The sequence below is a fragment of the Otolemur garnettii genome, unplaced genomic scaffold, assembly GCF_000181295.1.
Source record: "Otolemur garnettii isolate 467f Iridium unplaced genomic scaffold, OtoGar3 scaffold00020, whole genome shotgun sequence".
Taxonomy (NCBI): domain Eukaryota; kingdom Metazoa; phylum Chordata; class Mammalia; order Primates; family Galagidae; genus Otolemur; species Otolemur garnettii.
Genome location: NW_003852415.1, coordinates 16,173,224 through 16,191,555, shown reverse-complemented (window position 1 = coordinate 16,191,555; position 18,332 = coordinate 16,173,224). Strand labels below are relative to the sequence as shown.

General features: G+C 42.0%; 1 protein-coding gene and 1 pseudogene across 1 annotated transcript in view; both read right to left on the bottom strand.

Annotated features, from left to right (window-relative positions):
* The window catches only part of KCNK13 (potassium two pore domain channel subfamily K member 13), a 106,907-nt gene that overhangs the window by 38,780 nt on the left and 49,795 nt on the right, over positions 1 to 18,332 (bottom strand). The window lies entirely within an intron of this gene.
* On the bottom strand, positions 15,232 to 15,939 carry LOC105886705 (annotated as a pseudogene).

The following is an 18,332-nucleotide window of genomic DNA, read 5'->3' as shown; positions in this document are numbered from 1 at the left end:
TTTATTTCTACCACTTGGACACGAACGTGCAGATATTTTTCTAGAGGCAATGATGTGTTTTCCCCAATCATACACATTCTGACCTAATCTCCTGTCTTATCAACAGTGCAGGCTTACAAGGTGGCTGCCTGGGGTGAGGGGTTCAATCTGCAACCACAGAAAAGCAAGCACTGCTCTGTGACCTGCAGAGATTAGACTGGCCGCCTTGGCCTCATTAGTGTGGAGAGCTCATCAGTCATGCTCACCAAATGCAGCTCTGTACATAAATATTCCACACGAGGCAATCTCCCTCAGAAACCTTTGATGCTAGTGCCAAAGGATGCTTTGTAGAGAGGCCTGGCCTGCACCCTATCAGTTCAGCCACGTTGTCAGGACTTGCCACATATTATCGGTGCCAGATGTGAGGTAGACCCTGAGAATATATAATGGAAAGGACCCAGTCTCTCTTCTCTAGATACGTGTGTTATACTGAGAAAGCAAATGGGTACTTGCCTCTCTGTGCATTGTGAAAAGTGGAGTTGTTTCTAGGACGTTAGCAAGGCCAGAAGAGGGCCCATGGAGGCTGCCTAGAAATCGGGGAAGCCTTGCAGAAGAGGTGGCGTTGGCCTGAGTTTTGAAGGAGCTGTAGGAGTTTCTCAGGTAGACAAAAGAGAGAGGGAAACTCAGAAGGGGGGGCTCTGAACTCGCTCGTCTGCTTCAAATCCCAGCTCTGTGTGGCTGGGCGATTTCCTTAACTTCTCTGTGCCTGGTTTGGTTTTGTTCTAAATAAGATTTTTAAAACCAGCTTTATTGAGATAAAATTTCACATGCCATATAATTAACCTATTAAATGTGCATAATTCGATGTTTTTCAGGATATTTAATTAGGAACAATTTTACTTAGGATATGCTTTTTAGGGTATGCAACTATGTCCAAAAATTCACAACAGAACATTCGTATCACACACACGCCAGACTTACCAGCAGTCACTCCGCGTGTTCCCCAAACTCCTCTCCCCTGGCAACCATCGATTTACTTTTTGTCTCTATGATTAGCCTATTTTGGACACTTCATATAAATGTGATCCTACAGTACGTGGTCTTTCGTGACTGGCTTCTTTCACTCAGCACAATATTTTTGAGGCCTGTGCCTGACTTGTCATGTCTAAAATGAGAGAAATAATTGAATCCATCTCGGAGGTGGAATTTTCTGATGAAGTTTCAATGAAAACAAGCCTGTCAAGGGTCCGGCACGGAGTAAGTCCTCCCATCTATAATGATCCTGCCATCTTTGCATGTGGATGCGCTGGGGAACCATGGCTCGTGCATACAGCTGCTCAAACTTTAAAATGGTGCATGGTGAGCAAATAAGAATGCAACAGAGGTGAGGCAGGAAAATGCAGGTGCACAAAGTAAGCATCATGGGAACAGTGTTTCTCAGGGTGTTATGAGAATTAGATGTGGGAAAGGGCTTTATAAATAGTGAACGCATGCACAAATGCCCATAGTTACTATTCTTTTGGTTTTAAAAATGAAAATCATAGGGTGGGTGCGGTGGCTCATGCCTGTAATCCCAGAACTCCAGGAGGCCGAGGCAGGTGGATCGCTTGAGCTCAGGAGTTCAAGACTAGCCTGAGAAAGAGTGAGACCCTGTCTGTAAAAATAGCTAGCTACTGTGGCAGGCACCTGTAGTCCCAGCTACTTGGGAGGCTGAGGCAAGAGAATCGCTTGAGCCCAGGAGTGTGAGGTTGCTATGAGCTATGATGTCATGGCACTCTACCAAGGGTCACAAACTGAGAATCTCAAAAATAAAATAAAGTAATAAAATAAAATAAAATGTAAAAAGATAAAAATGAAAATCATGTACCCATTAAACAGTAACTCCCCATTCCCTCCCCTCCCAGCCCCTGGCAACCACCACTCTACTTTGTGTTTGTATGAATCTGGCTACCCTAGGTACCTCCAGTACAGGGTATCATACCGTGTTTGTCCTTTTGTGACTGGCTTATTCCACTTAGGATAATGCCTTCAAGATTCATGCATGTTATAGTGTGTCAGAATTCCCCTTCATTTTAAGGCTGAATGTCCTAGCACGTGCCAAGCACTTTCCAAGTTTTATCTCGTGTAAGCTGCAACATCTCTGCAAGGCAGACAGGAGTGATTAAAATGTACAGACAAATGTGTACATTATGAGGGTGTAGAACATGCCCCCTGGGTGAGGGGCTCTTCTACAAACACAACTTTACCCTGGAAGTGAGAACAATGTAACCTAAAAATTTGTACCCTCATATTAATTTGAAATAAAAAATAATTTAAAAAATAAAATAAAATGTACAGACAAAGAAACAGATTCAGGAGAGACCAGGGAACATGTGCCAGTTCTCACATGAGGGCTGCCCTAGAGGAACTGGAATTCAAGATCAAGTCTGTCTGATAAACGTGGACACTCTCTCCACCATGCTCCACTTTGCCATCTCATGAGCAAAGTAACTGTACAATTTCCCGCACATAGCAATCTGCCCTGCCCCCTTATTTATTTTAAATGTTGTTCTCATCTCTGCCATGTCACATGATAGCTCAATCCATGATCATCTTGCCTGTCATCACAGTTTCATGAAATTTCAGTCACATCTCCCTTGAGTCTCCATTGGGGCAGAAGTGCCTTTTGATTAAACAATAACATTACACTCCAATGAAAGAAAAGACAAAAATCAACTTTACTGATTGTTTCAGCTATCATGTTAGGGACCATCTCCAGTTTTGTTTTGGTTACTGGAATTGAACTTATCTGGCTAGGCCATCTGGCTCTCCCTGACTTGGGTAAAAGATATTCTGTTAAAGTTATATCAATTGTTCATTGTTTATTCTCCTTGGAAAACCTGTTAGAGTCAATTATTTCTGCTTATTCATACCCAAATTATGGAATGCCTCCATCTTCTTAATTTTTATTTATTTTTTTCTTATCAGCTTTCTCAGGTTGAAACCCTCCCCCATCTTCTTTAAATAAAATATCAAACATACTTGTCTAGTGTAAAAATCGTTTCTCCTCCCACAGTCTCAGCCAGATTGAATACAAGTAAGGGAGATGAATAAGATAAAGGAGGTTGTGAAATTATGGTCCAATAAAACTTTTCATACTGTCAATGAGAAAATGTTACAAGTGTAACATAGGATAACACGTAGGATAACAATTGGTCATTATCTTATAATGTGCAGCAGGCCCACACCGTACAGCTCAGCCATCCCACTCCTAGATATTTACCTTAGGACATTGGTTCCCAAAGTGGAAACTTGCTAGAATGCAAAATCTCTGGCCCCAGCTCTGGTCCCACTGAATCAGAAGCGCTGGGAATGGTGCCCAGTAATCTGCATTACCTCTAAGCAATTCTGATGCATGCTTGCATTTGAGAACTATCGGGCTAGCGAATGCTTATACCTGTGTATCAAAGTGACATCCATCAAGAATGTTCACTATTGGGCGGTGCCTGTGTGAGTAGGGCGCCAGCCCCATATACCGAGGGTGGTGAGTTCAAACCCAGCCCCTGCCAAACTACACAACAACAACAAAATAGCTGGGCGTTGTGGTGGGCACCTGTAGTCCCAGCTACTTGGGAGGCTGAGGCAAGAGAATTGTTTAAGTCCAAGAGTTGGAGGTTGCTGCGAGCTGTGATGCCACAGCACTCTACTGGGGGTGACATAGTGAGATTCTGCCTAAAAAAAAAAAAAAGTTGCAGTTGACTACAATCAATATGATGCTTCCTTCGTAAATCTCAAAGCCAAAAATGAATGAATGCATTGCTCAGGGCTACATGCTTACATGATAAAAGTATACATTTTGAAAAACCACAAAAATGATAATCACATAGTTGAGGGTAGTGGCCTCTCTGTGGGAGGCGAGGTGGGGACAGGACAGTGTTGATAATGTCCCGTCCTCAAGTTGGGTGGTGGGTTCATGGGTTTCTATTCATTTTATTAGTAAAATGCCTTACATTTAAGTTAAACACATTCTTCCATATGTATCAAATATGAAGTTTTTAAAAAGGGAATGAGGATGAATTCTGCCAAGTTCCATACTATCTCTTGCTTGATTGGGAGAAAGATGCTCAGGAAAGTATTCTATAAGAGACAGAATGTTCAAGAAGATTCTCCAGAGTGGAATCAGCTTAGAAGGGTTGGTGACCTCAGAGAAACCAGTGGGATGGAGAAGGAGGCTGGCATGCACAGAGGATTCCCTTATCTCACGTCCTCATCAACCTCCCCCTCCAGGATAGTGGGGTGCTGAGTGCTGGCTCTTTATTTCTGCCACCATCCTTGTTTGGGTTCCTCATTCACCAGACACTTGGGAGCCTGCAATGTACTGCAAAGTGAGAAGCCAGTGACAGGGGATGAGCTGAAAGGCATTGAAGAGAGGAATTGAGGGGAGCAGCTGGCCTAGGAGCCCCAGGTCTGGATAAAGAGGTCCCTGAAAAGTCCAGAACAAAATGTGGATAGCTGTTTTTATTACTTAAAAATTTTTTTTTCTTCAACCATCAGTTGAATCCTCCCCGGAATTGCAAGTAAATTGCTGTTTGGAAAATTGTGGAACTTTCCCTGAATGAAAGGATAAATTTTATTTGAAGTTAGAGTACTTAACCACCTCACAAAGTACTTAGCATTTGTGCAATCAGTCCATCATAAAAGGTGAGAGGCATGATCCCTTTCTTCCTCTATGGACTACAGAGTAAAGTGTATATTTTTATTTCCACGTGCAGACAGATTAAAAATTGCCTCCCAGTTCTAACATGGAGAGCTGTTCTCAATGCCATTTGTAACACGGGCCAGAGTTGGATCCCCACAGGCCTGGGTCAAGATAGGTTTGCCTTTAACTGGAGCAACTATCAAAGCCCTGTCTGTTTTCCACAACACATACTTTTCTTTATTTCCCAAACGTCCACTCAGAATTGTCACAGGATAGACTTTGTTAAGCAAAATTCACTCTTGGAACATTAGATAGTTTTAAGACACTATAATGAGGGAGTTTTAGGTGAAGTAGAAATATAGGGTACAAGAAAAATGAAGTATGCGGAGTACTTCTGACTTCAAACTAACTGAAGAGCAAATGTCCACTGCCCTAAACAGGACCCCTCTAGGGGCTGGCCCAGATCCAAATACAGAGGGCTCCTTATTCCCTCCAGGAAATGCAGGAAGGTTCTTCTTGTTCTGCAGAATATACAGGGTACCACAGTAGGAACGTTTATAAGGTGAATATGATTTTTCTGATAATGGCATTTTCCTCACTTTTTAAATATAAACTTAAAAAAAAATTTAGAATAGTTTTAGAATTACAGAAAAATTGTAACGATAGTACAGAGTTCTAATATTAAGCCCTGCAACCGGCTACTAACATCTTCCACGAACATGGTATATTACTTATAAATAATGAACCGATATTAATCAATACATTGTTATTAATTAAATTCCATACTTTGTTCAGATTTCTTTTTTCATTTTTCAGACTTCATGTTTCCCTAATGTCCTTTTTCTGTTCTAAGATCCCACCTAGGATACCACGTTACATACATTTCATGGTGGTGTCTCCTTAGGCTCTACTGGCTCTTAGATTTTCCCTGCTTGATGACCTTGACAGTTTTGAGGTGTACCAGTTGGATGGTTTATAGAATGTTCCTCAATTGCTCTTCAACTTATCTGATGCTTCTTTAAGATTTTAGACTGGAGTGATGGGTTTGAGGGAGGAAGACCAGAGAGGAGAAGTGCTATTCTCATCAGATCATACACATATCAAGGGCATACACCACCAACACGACTTATCATTCATGATTCCAAAACCCGGCTCTCTTACCAGAAGCAGCATTTGGCAGGTTTCTCCCCTGTAACATCAGACACCAGCCCCCCACTGCTTCCATACTGTATTCCTTGGAAGGAAGTGGCTGTGTGCGGCCCACACTCAGGAGTGGGAAGTTAATGTTCCACTGCTTTAAAGATGGAGGACCCACATCAGTTACGTGGAATTCTTCTTCAGTGGAGATTTGTCTCCACTCTTCCATTTATTTACTGAATCATTTATTTAAATCAGCGTGAACTCAGGGATATTTACTTTATATTTGGATTCTTATCCAATTCTGATACTACTTGGTGTATTTGTTGCTCAAATCATTACAGCATTGAGCATTGGGAGCTCTTTCAGTTGGCCTCTGTGTTCCTTTGGCATATCCCTGTCATGGGGTTTTTCTTTTTCTTTTCTTTTTTTTTTTTTTTTTGAGACAGAGCCTCAAGCTGTCGCCCTGGGTAGAGTGCCATGGCATCACAGCTCACAGCAACCTCAAATTCCTTGCTTAAGCAATTCTCTTGCCTCAGCCTCCCAAGTAGCTGGGACTACAGGCACCTGCCACAACACCCGGCTATTTTTTTGGTTGCAGTTGTCATTGTTGTTTGGCAGGCCCGGGCTGGATTCATACCTACCAGCTCTGGTGTATGTGACTGGTGCCTTAGCCACTTGAGCTACAAGTGCCAAGCCATTATGGGGTTTTTCTTAAGCACTTTTTACTTGGTACACCAGAATTTACCATGAGCTTTCATTCTAAATTTGAGCAGATTTGGGGGCTGGGGTGGGGAAGGATAGGAATTACTCTGAAGTCTGAGGAGCTATGATAAATATTATTTTCTTGACAAAAAGCCCATCCTTCTTAAACGACCAGTCCTTTCTGTATTTGCACTACAGAAATGTCTCTTTTCCTTCAATGTACAGTAACAGTTTCTTCATCCTTCTTTTAACCAGAAATTCCATCAGAAAGCACAGAACTTGGGTATGACACATCACTAAGAGTCAATAACTTCTTGGCCTAGAACATGAGTTAGTAAAAACTGAATTCCTTTCTCCTTATACAAATTCTGCAAAATGGAGTTGCTAAACTTCATGACTACAGGGAGAAGGTCTTATTTTATTTTTCAGTGTTTAGCTGTATTAATTTTCTGTTGCTGCTATAACACATTACCACAAATGTAATAGCTTAAAACAACACAAATATATCATCTCACACTACTGTAGGTCAGAAGTTAAAAACAAGGTGCCTGCATTCTTTTCAGGAGAAGTATTTCCTTGTTAATTCAGGCTGTTGATAGAATTCAGATCCTTGTGGTTGCAGGACTGAGGTCCCTGTTTCCTTGCTGGCAATTGCTGAAGACTGTTGGCAGATCCATAGTGTCCACTGGAGGAGGCTGCCCACATTTCCTGGCCAAGTTCCCCATTTCTCCATCTTCAGGGCAGCAGTGGTGGCGAAGTCCATCTCATGCTTTGAATTTATCTCTTTTGCTATTATGTCATATTCCTCTGACCTCTGCTGGGAAATATTCTCAGCTTCCTGAGTAGCTGGAACTACAGGTGGGAGCAGAAGTACCTGGCTGATTCTCTGTTTTTAAAACCTCATGTGACTAAATTGAGCTCCATTGGATAATCCAGAATAATCTCCCTGTTCCCAGGTTCCACAGAAAGGCCATCTTTGGGCGGCCATTACTTGGCTTACCACGTCAGCGTAGTTTGTAGTCTATCACAGGCATTCCACTGACGACTAATTAATGAATGAAAGAGTAAAAGAACACTGCAAGCTGCACATGCACTTGACGACTGCAACACTGCACATTCACAGGAGACTCAGAACCCAGCTGCTGCGCTGAGATCATGCTGATTAGAAGAAGATAATCTATACATATAAAAGGAATTGTTTGCTGTGCAGAAAGCATGACAGTTTAAGATAATGAAAGCAACTCAAGGCTTTTTTTGTGTTCAGTTAAACATGATTCTTGCTCCTGGGTGCACATTGGAATCACCAAGTAGATTTTAAAAAATATGGATGCCAGAGCCCTCCACCAACCAGTTAAATCAGAACCTCTGAGGGCTTTGCTATTTGTTACAAACTCTTCAGGAGATTCTAAAGTGCAAGGGAGGCTGAGAGTCCCTGGCTTAGAATTAGCCATATCTCAGAACTGAGGACTTGAAACCCTTCTGAGTCTGTTACCTTTTGTCATGGACTGGTTTGTGTCTACCTAAAATTCCTGTGTTGAAGTTCTAACCTTCCAGTACTTCAGAACATGACTGTTTTGGGAGGTAGGGTTTTAAAAGAGATACTTAAGTTAAAGTGAGGTCTTTAGGGCCCTAATCCAATATGACTAGTGTCCTCAGACAAGAGGAGATGAGGACAGACACAGAGGGAACATTTTGTGAAGACACAGGGAGACAACTGTCTGCAAGCCAAGGAGAGGCCTCAGAAGAAACGGACCCTGCTGACACCTTGATCTCAACTTCCAGATTTTGGAACTTTAAGAAGACCAATTTCTGCTGTTTAAGCGCCCCCCTCCTCCCCTTAGTCCTTTGTTAGGGCTGCCCTAGCAAACTACCACAGATTTTAAATAACTGGTGCTTTGGAGCTTCCTTATGAAGTGCAAGTTCCCCAGGGAAGGACCTGCTTTGTTACCTCCGTTTCCCCTGAAGCTGATAAGGATGTTTGAAAAGAACAGCAGTTCAATAAATACACTGAAAACAGCCACAAGCCTGGGTTTATGTCCCAGCTCTGCCCCTAATTGGCCCTGTGATCTTGGCTAAGGCACTTAGCTTCAGAGTTTTTGTCTGAAAAACGCTACTACCCATCAGACTGCTGAGACAGCATGAGATGGAGAAACCTGTGTGGTGGGAAATCTACCCAGATCTTTCCACCACCTAATTGGTTTCAATTTGGAATACAGCGACTTCTTAGGTGCGTAATGAATGAAGGAGCAGTGTCACAGAGCCAACACGCAAACGTTCTTCCATCAGCTCAGCCGCGATTTTTAAAATTAGTTCCAATTTTGGTCTTCTCCAAGGTACAACCTTTCCCTTTTTTCATGTTTATTGAGTGCTTAGGGCCAGTTTGTGAAAGTCAAGTTGCAAATAAGACTCAACTATTTCACATAATATACTTAAAATAACAAGTGGGCACAACCCTTTTGGAAAGCAACGTTGAATTATGGGTAAAGATCTTTAAACTATTCATACACTATTATCTAGAAATTTCACTTCTGTTACTCAATTCTGAAGAAAATATGATAAATATAGAAAATAAAGCTTTATTCATAAGTATGTTACTCAGAGCATTATATATATAGTGAAAGATCAGTGGTGATCTAAATGCCAGTTGAGGGGGAATAAATAAAATATAATACATGTCCAGCATAGGCTATTGTAAAGTTATCAAAATTGTGAATCAAAATGTTATAAAAATTTTGGCTTACTTAAGAAAAAGATACAAAATGCATCGGTTAAAAATACCTAGAGGGTACTTGGGAGGCCAAAGTGGAAGGAGGATTGTTTGAAGCCAGAAGTTTAAGACTAGCCTGGAGTTTAAGACCAGCCTGAACAAGAGAAAGACCCTGTCTTTACAGAAAGTAAAATCAGCCAGGTGTGGTGATGTGCGTCCATAGTCTCAGCTACTCAGGAGGCTGAGGCAGAAGGATTTCTTGTACTTTAGCCCAGCAACAGAGTGAGATCCTGTCTTAAAACAAAACACCCAAAGCAAATAGGTAAGGAAATCTTCAAGGTGCTGCTGGTAAAGTGGGCACCTGAGATGGTGGGACTATGAGTGCTCTCCTTCCTTTTCCTGCTCTGGAGTTCCTGACTTTTTTCTATGATGAGCATATGCTACATTTATTATGGTGAAAATAAAATAGCGTTAATACGAAACAACCAACAATACACAACAGAAACAAGCCCCAGGAGACCCATTTTGCTTAGGAATTAGGGATCTCATTACAATGCATGCAAATGATCAAACACCAGTTAGCTAATGACAGGGCTGTGGCACAACGAGGCCCCTCCCCAGAAGGTTTTCCTGGTGTGGGTGTAAAACACATCCTAAGGAAGTCACGGTGCTTAAGGGAGCAGAGGACAGAGGCTGCCAAGTGCTGCTTCAGCAACTTCTATTCCTTTTAGCAAAACATTCTTCTTAATGAATTTAACAGAAACCTGTCGATGAAAGTCAATATTTATATAAACCTGCAATTCAGATAAGGCACATATATTGTTCTCTCCCTCTGCAGCACACTCTCCATAGCAGTCTCTATTTCTGGAGTGAGCTGAAAAATCTAGGCACTGACTTTTCACTTCCCTCACCCTCACTGTCACATCCAACCCTTCAAGTCCTGGTGACAAGGACTGCAAATCACTCTATAGATACTCCATTTCTCTCTGTGGCCAGTGCCACCATCGCTAGGGTGACCAGACGTCCTGCTTTTTAACAATTTGTCCCACGTTCCGTGGCGTTTGAAAAAAGTCCCGATTTTTGGAAAGAATGCACGAACGGGCAGGAGAACAGGAAGGGAATATATGGTTTTTGGCTGCCATGTGGCGGTTTCGCCAGAACATGAGTTTTATATTATTTTTGTTAATTTTATAATGTTAAACTGTAATAATAGCAAATAATTGTTGAGAAGTGATTATCAAGAACTGCTTATCAAAGTTTGCATTGTTGTCAGGCCCCGCCCTGCCCTGCCCCCCTCATGTTGTCCCACTTTACCAATGTTAAAATCTGGTCGTCACCCTAATCATCACCTCAAAAATTGCAGTGACCTCCAAGGCCAGAGACTCCAAGGCTAAGACTTGTCTTAGCCTTCTAACCTCATCTTCTCCTTCTTCTACATTAATAGAGCCTTTGAAAAGGACTAGGCACATGGCTGCTTACAAAAAACTACATCTCCAAATTTCCTTGTGGTTAGGTGAGGCCATGTGACTAAAAGAGGTGATGTGGCAACTTCTGTGGGCTGGAATGAAGACATGGTGGTCATGATTTCAGATTCTTTAAAAAAAAAAATATTAGGGCAGCACTTGTGGCTCAAAGGAATAGGGCACCAGCCCCATATACCAGAGGTGGTGGGTTTAAACCCAGCCCAGACCAAAAAAAAATTGCCAAAAAAAAAAAAATTTGGAATTCAAAAAATTAATATTATTGTTAGCTGACAAATCATAATCATATTGCATTTATGGAGTACAATGTGATGTTTTGATATACGTAGCACATATACCATGTGGAATGATTACATTAAGCTAATTAACATAGCTACCTCCCATCTTAACATTTTTTTGTGTCAATACATTTGAAATGTACTCCCTTAGTTATTCTGAAATATAGACTTCATTATTATTGACCTTATTCATACTGCTGTCTAGATGAAACTCTGTTCCCTTTGCCCAGTAAGTCCTCATGTGGTTTCCAATTCTTTCCTTACCAGGATAACATAATTGAGTTCTTCTTATTAGATTCCTACTGATGCTGTAACAAATTATCAGCAACTTAACGGCTCAAAACAACACAAATTTATTTCCTTATAGTTCTAGACAACAGAACTCCAAAAACAGTTTTACTGATCTGAAGTGAGGGTATCAGCAGAGCTAATTCCTTCTGAAGGCTCTGAAGGATGGATACCCTTCCTTGTCTTCTTGGCTTTTGGACCTACATTCCTTATACTCTTTGGCTTATGGGTCCTGCCTCCAAGTTCAATGCCGGCAGCGAAGCGTTTTCAAATCTCTCTCTGCTTCTGTCATCACATCACCTTCTTCTGACTCTGACTCCTGTGTCCTTCCCCAAGGATTCTGGCTATTGCACCAGGCCTTTGTTTTAAGATCCTTAACTTGATCACATCTGCATAGTCCCTTTTATTATCCTGGGTAACGTTCACAGGTCCTGGGGATTAGGATATGTATATATTGGGGGAGGAGGCATTATTTATCCTATCCTAGTCATTAAATATAATTTTTGATTAACATGCATATATAATTTCTGGCATATGACACAGAAGACATTCAAAGAATTGAGCAACACTATTAAACAAAATTTTCCTTATTCTCATTTTCTTGTTCGTATAAATAAGGCTTCTTGGGTGCTTACCCCGAAATGAAAAATAGGAATAGAATTTATTCTACAATCAACTCTTTCTAGTAATAACTAATATTCACTCACTGATACATTAGTTGAAAACAATGATAAAGTTCCATTCATCTCATCTCAACGTGTATTTTCACTATGACTTCATTTTTTATATTTAATAATTATTTATACAAATTTGGTACAAAGTTGCATGGTCTTGATCAGTCGTCTACTACTAATAATTCAAAAACAACTCAATTGAGAAGAAAATTTTAAAACAACTAAGTCTTATGATCATAGGAACATTAAAAAATTAAATTTCAATTTATGTATATATTTTTGTTGGCATGAAGCAGCACTCTCTCAGGCCCCTGATAAGGGTATTTTCCTTGAACCACACTGCTGGCAAGTTTCCTTGGCCCTGGGACAAGGAGGCTCTCTAAATGGCTCCGTCAGCTGCATCCAAACCACTAGGGAAAATACCCTTTCTCCTGCTTGTGCTTCCCCTTCCCTACTCTTTTCAGCCAGAGGTGCTTGTTTGCAGTTAATGAGGCCCAAGAGTCTGGTAGTCTGGTCGCCCACACAGACTGGTGCTGAGAAGAGGCCTCTTAACTGGCTCCAAATGCTAAGTTCTGACCAGAAGTTGCCACAGGGCCAAATGCAGATACTGCCAAGTCTACTGTCAGAAAAACAGTGCAAGACTCTAATCACCCATACTCACAGCTTGTTATGGGTCTACTTTTATGAGACTACTATACACATATATATTCACACACATATCACTGACCCAGAAACGACGAGAAGTGAGGGGCACTGACTTCTCATGCAATCAAAAATCCTCAAATAAATTTCGATTCCCTCAAAACTTCACTAGTAGCCTACTGTTGACCAAAAGCCTTACCAATAACATAAACAGTAGATTAACACATATTTTGTATGCTGTATGTATTATATACTATATTCTTATAATAAAGTAAGCTATAAAAAAGAAAATCATAGGGAAAATACATTTAGGGAGGCACCTGTGGCTCAAAGGAGTAGGGTGCCGGCCCCATATATCGGAGGTGGCGGGTTCATACCTAGCCCTGGCCAAAAAACAAACAAAAAAATACATTTACAGTACATAACTGTACTTATGTGCACCTTTTCTGTTTACAAGATAAATCATTTGCCTTAAATGGTGGGCAACTGAAGCTGCAGATCTCAATCTATGATACATATCAAACAACCCAACTTTTCCTTACGTATATGTCAGAACTATTCCCCATTTCTGGGGAGCACCTCTGGCATCACTGGTGGCACTTGGTATGGATCTCATAGTATAAGGCGAATATTGCATTAAACATGATGAAAATACATGAGAACCAAGAAAGATCACTTTTTACTGCAATATGTAATTTACTGGAGAGACAACTGCTCATGTGGAGATGATGAATGTCATACTGCGTTTTAAGGGATACTTGAAACATGTGAGCTCATTGCAATAGCAACAGGAAGTGGCAATGAAGTCATTACAGTAGTACAGTACATACCAGAATTGGTTTTATGCAGTTATCATGAATACTCATCTTTACATTGGCTTATATTCCTCTCCACTGTGACTGGCACCATGTTTGGTGTCTAAGTGCTGTGCGAGGCTTGATTAACTTTATATGAGAAGTTAGAGCAGTGTATGCCGCGAACCTTTAATACAGTTAAAAGCAGTCATGACCCACAGGTTGAGAACCACTGGGTTAGAGTATACTTCATGGTAGTAAATGCTAAAATAGTCTAGTATCTACAAACATTTTATGGATTCATGATAGATCTATTTTTTATTCATTTTTTTCAATATTTCTAGACTACACAGTTCATCTTTAATTTTTTTCAAATTGTCATAAGTCTCCAAAATATTTTCCAATATATTTATTGAAGAAAATCTGCACATATGTGGAGCTCATGGCTCACACCCATGTTGTTCAATGGTCAACTACAAATACACACACACACACACACACACACAGAGTATATATGATGATTTTGGGTAAACAGGGAGTAGATAAAACTCAAAGTAAGTTTTGCCCAAGATGGATGACTTGGCCATCTTCCTGAAAATGTCATAGACACACACACAACACACACACACACATATCCAAGTCAACAGTAAAAAGACAACCCAACTAAAAAATAGGCATAAGATTTCCATAGTAATTTTTTTAATGTAATGTATGAATATTTATTTCAAGCTTCCAATCCCAATCAATTTCTTTTTTTTTTTCTTTTTTGCAGTTTTTGGCCAGGGCTGGGTTTGAACCCGCCACCTCTGGCATACGGGGCCTTTGCCTTACTCCTTTGAGCCACAGGCTCCACCCAGATCCCAATCAATTTCTAAAAGTAGAATCTGATTTCTCTCCTCAGAGTAGCTGAGGGCCCCATGTTAGGGTATTTCATGGAGGCTGAAGGAGCACATTTCATCAGGCTCAGCGCAGAGTCCCTGATGCCCATGGCATCCCAGCGTTGGGGAGAGGAAAACAAAATTCACCACCATGGGGCAGAACGAATGTGCACACACTAATGTAAAAGAGCAGCTAAACCTTTGCAACATTTTTTTTTTGAACTTTGTTTTGTAGGTTTTTCTCCATTCTCTTTTGCAACCCAGTATATGTAGCACTTGTGAACTGCCAAGAGGTTCCCAGCTTTAAACACATTACACGTCTTGAAAGACTATTTAATTCCTCAAGAATCTAAAAACAGACCAAACCGTGTTTTGCTGTGAACATTCTGTAGAGATGAAGTGAGGCGAGAGTTTGGGTTGATGATTTTTCTTTTCTTTTCTTTTCTTTTTTTTTTTTTTTGAGATAGAGCCTCAAGCTGTCCCCCTGGGTAGAGTGCCTTAGCATCACAGCTCACAGCAACCTCTAACTCCTGGGCTCAAGAGAGTCTCCTGCCTCAGCCTCCCAAGTAGTTGGGACCACAGGCGCCCACCACAACGCCTGGCTATTTTTGGTTGCAGCTATCATTGTTGTTTGGGCGGGCTGGGGCTGGATTCGAACCCGCCACCTTAGGTGTATGTGGCCGGCACTTTAGCCACTTGAGCCACAGGCGCTGAGCCTGATGATGTTTTTTAAAAGAGAATCGATACAGTGATGGAAGGGCAAAGAATGCAAAAATTCAGACATTCTGGGTAGGGTTGCTCTCTCTCCATTTGAGGTCCATAAAAGCGAGCAGACTGAGATCCATAAGGGGAGTCTGCAGGAGCCGTGTTTGTTTTCCCTACCCCTGTGAATAGGTTTTTGCTGAGGAGCCATTGCTAGGTCCCCACTTGCTCCCCTCCCTTTGGCCTGAGACGGCAGGGTGGGCAGTACAGGGCCACTGAAAGAGCAGGTCACGGCTCCTCATTCCCAGAATCGTCATCATCACAACAGTCAGCATCTTCCTCCTCCTCATCTTCGTCATTAATGTCATACAAGTCATAAAGCAAATCTGAGCTGTTGTCACTGGAAGGCACTTCGGTTTTGATGCAGTATTCAGCCAGGCTCGTGGGGATCTTCACTCCATCCTTTTCTGCTTCGGCCTTGGTGGCCGAAACCTGTTTCCCAATGATTTCGGCATATTCTTTGTCTTTTCCTTTACTGTCTCTGCATTTTCTGAACATAACTGAAGCATCCACATTGGCTGGGGAGAAGGCCTTGGGCTCATTAAGCAGTGAGATTACATTTAACAGAAGAGTCCTCCCATTTTGAACAGGATTCCCTCTTTCAGAGGGCAGTTCTCCACTCCCTGAGTCATCTACAGGCGGATGAAGAATCGAAATGCAAACATCTCCATTCCCATAAATGTTGGGGTGCCACAGTTTGGTCAAGGATCTGAAGGTAGTGGTGAATATGGGTAGTCAATAGGAAATTTAAGATGCTCCTTGAAGTAGCGCTGCCTTCGTAGAGGAGATTAGGAGGTCCGAAGATGGCCACCTCCTAGTCGCAGAGGTCGGCCTCATCCCCAGGGTGATTCGGCAGCGCTCCACTGGTTCCTCCCGCAGGGAGATCAGCTCCAGCATCAGGGCCTTCTGCGAGCTGGTCATCTGCTGCTGGGCCATCCCGGCGGTGACTGCGCCAGGCCGGGGCCCAGTCCTCACGCCGCGGCCAGGCCGGCCCAGGCCCCAGACGGCCCGTGGGCCCGCCCGGGGTCCCCCTGGGGACGGGGTTGGGAGAATTAGGGGAATTCGCTCCTGGTCCGGGTCGGGCCGTCCGGGAGCGCGGCGCTCGCTCGCCCTCTTGTTCTCGGGGAGCTCAGGGCCGCGGAGGGAGGCAGCAGCGGGACAGGTGGAGGGCGGAGCAAGGGGGCGGAGGGGGGCAGCGGCGGCTGCTGCGCGGTGGGCGGAGCCGGGAGGTCCATAGTCATTTTGTAAAAGAAGATATACAAGAAAGCAGCAAGCGTATGAAAAGATGTGCAACATTTTAAATTATTATGAAAATACAAATTAAAGCCACAATGAGATGCCAGTTCAAACTCATGAGGATGGCTATCATTTGAAAAGGTGAAAATATGTATTGGCCCGGTCGCGAGAAATTGGAACCCTTGTACATTTCTGGTGGAGATATAAAATCTTGCAGCTGTCCTGGAAAACAGTGTGGTGGCTCTTCAAAAAGTTAAGCACGGGTCGGGCGGCACCTGTGGCTCAAAGAAGTAAGGAGCTGGCCCCATATGCCAGAGGTGGAGGGTTCAAACCCAGCCCCGGCCAAAAATGGCAAAAAAAAAAAAAAAAAAAAGTTAAACATGGGGCTCTCATATTAGCCAGTAATTCTGCTCCTCGATATATATATACTGACAGTAAGTACTCAAAGCAATGTCTGTATACAAACGTTACTAGCAGCACTATTTATAGTAGCCAATCAGTGGAAACTCCGTGCTCATCAAATATTTATAAAGCACTGATACATGCTATAATGTGCGTGAACTTCAAGAACATGCTAATAAAAAAAAAGCCAGACACAGTAGGGCACATAGGAGGCCTGACAATTAAATTTGTGAACCTACCACTGTATGCTTAGTTGGCAGCACTGTACAAACGATTTGGCAAGATTTCATAACCTTGGTAAATCAGTGTCTCAGGGTTATGTCTCTGTTGATGTGTGGTGAGTGTCTGGCTAAGTGGTGTTCATTATTGTTGTTGCATGGTTTTGTGTGCCTTAGCAAGAATGTCAGAGCTTGAACTAGAGCAAGGAACAAACATTTGCAAATTTCTTGTTTAACTTGGCAAGAGTAGAAGTGAAATCAGGCACATGTTAGTCCAAGTTTATAGGGAGAATGCCATGAAGACGACGGCCGTGTACAAATCATTGACATCTTTCCGAGAGGAGGGAAAGTGTCACTTATGAAGAGAGGTCAGGGCAGCCAGTAACAAGCAAAACTGACGAATACAAAGTTGTCAAATTGTGTATTACAATCATTGGCTGACTGTGAGAAGCATAGCAGATCAAGTAAACATCAACAAAGAAACAATCAGGAAGATCTTAACTGAAAATCTTGGAATGGAAAATGTATAGGCTCTTGCATCACGACAATGCAGCTTATGTGACACTGTCTCTGAGGGAGTCTTTAGCCAGTAAACAAATAACTGTATTGGAACGCCCTCCCCACTCACCTGATCTAGCCCCCGATGACTTTCTTCTTTACCCTCAGGTAAAGGAAATATTGAAAGGAAGATATTTCGATGACATTCAGGACATTAAGGGTAATGTAAAAACAGCTCTGATGGCCATTGCACAAAAAGAGATCCAAAATTTCTTTGAAGGGTAGACTAGGTGCTGGCATCAGTGCATTGCTTCCCAAGGGGAGAATTTCAAAGGTGACTGTAGTGATATTCAGCAGTGAGGTATGTAGCACTTTTTCTAGAATGAGTTCATGAACTTAATTGTCATACCTCATTTCGAATGGTTCCATTTGTAAGAGATATGTAAGTTAGATAAATCCGTTCAGGTGGAAAGCAGATTGGTGGTTTCCAGGGGCTGAGGGGAAAGGCAAGTGAGGAGTGATTGCTTGAGGGATTTGGGGTTTTCTTTTGGGGTGACGAAAATATTTTGGAACTAGATAGAGGTAATGGTTGCATGACACTGTGAATGTACTAACCATCACTTAACTGTATACAGTAGTCTTCCCTTAGCTTTCACTTTCCCTGATTTCAGATACCTCTGGACAACCACAGTCTGAAAACATTAAACAGAAAATTCCAGAAATAAATAATTCCTGAGTTTTGAATTGTGTGCTGTTCTGACTAGTCTGATGAAATCTCACGCCATCCTACTCTGCCCTGCCCTGACATGAGTCACCACTTTTCCCAGCTGTATGCATTACTTGCCCATTAGTTACTTAGTAGCCTTCTCCTTCATCAGGTTGACTGTTGCATTAGCAGTTGTGAAAAAGTAGCCCTTTCTTTTTTAAATAATGGCCCACAAGAGTAGTGATGCTGGCGTATTTTTTTAAATTTCA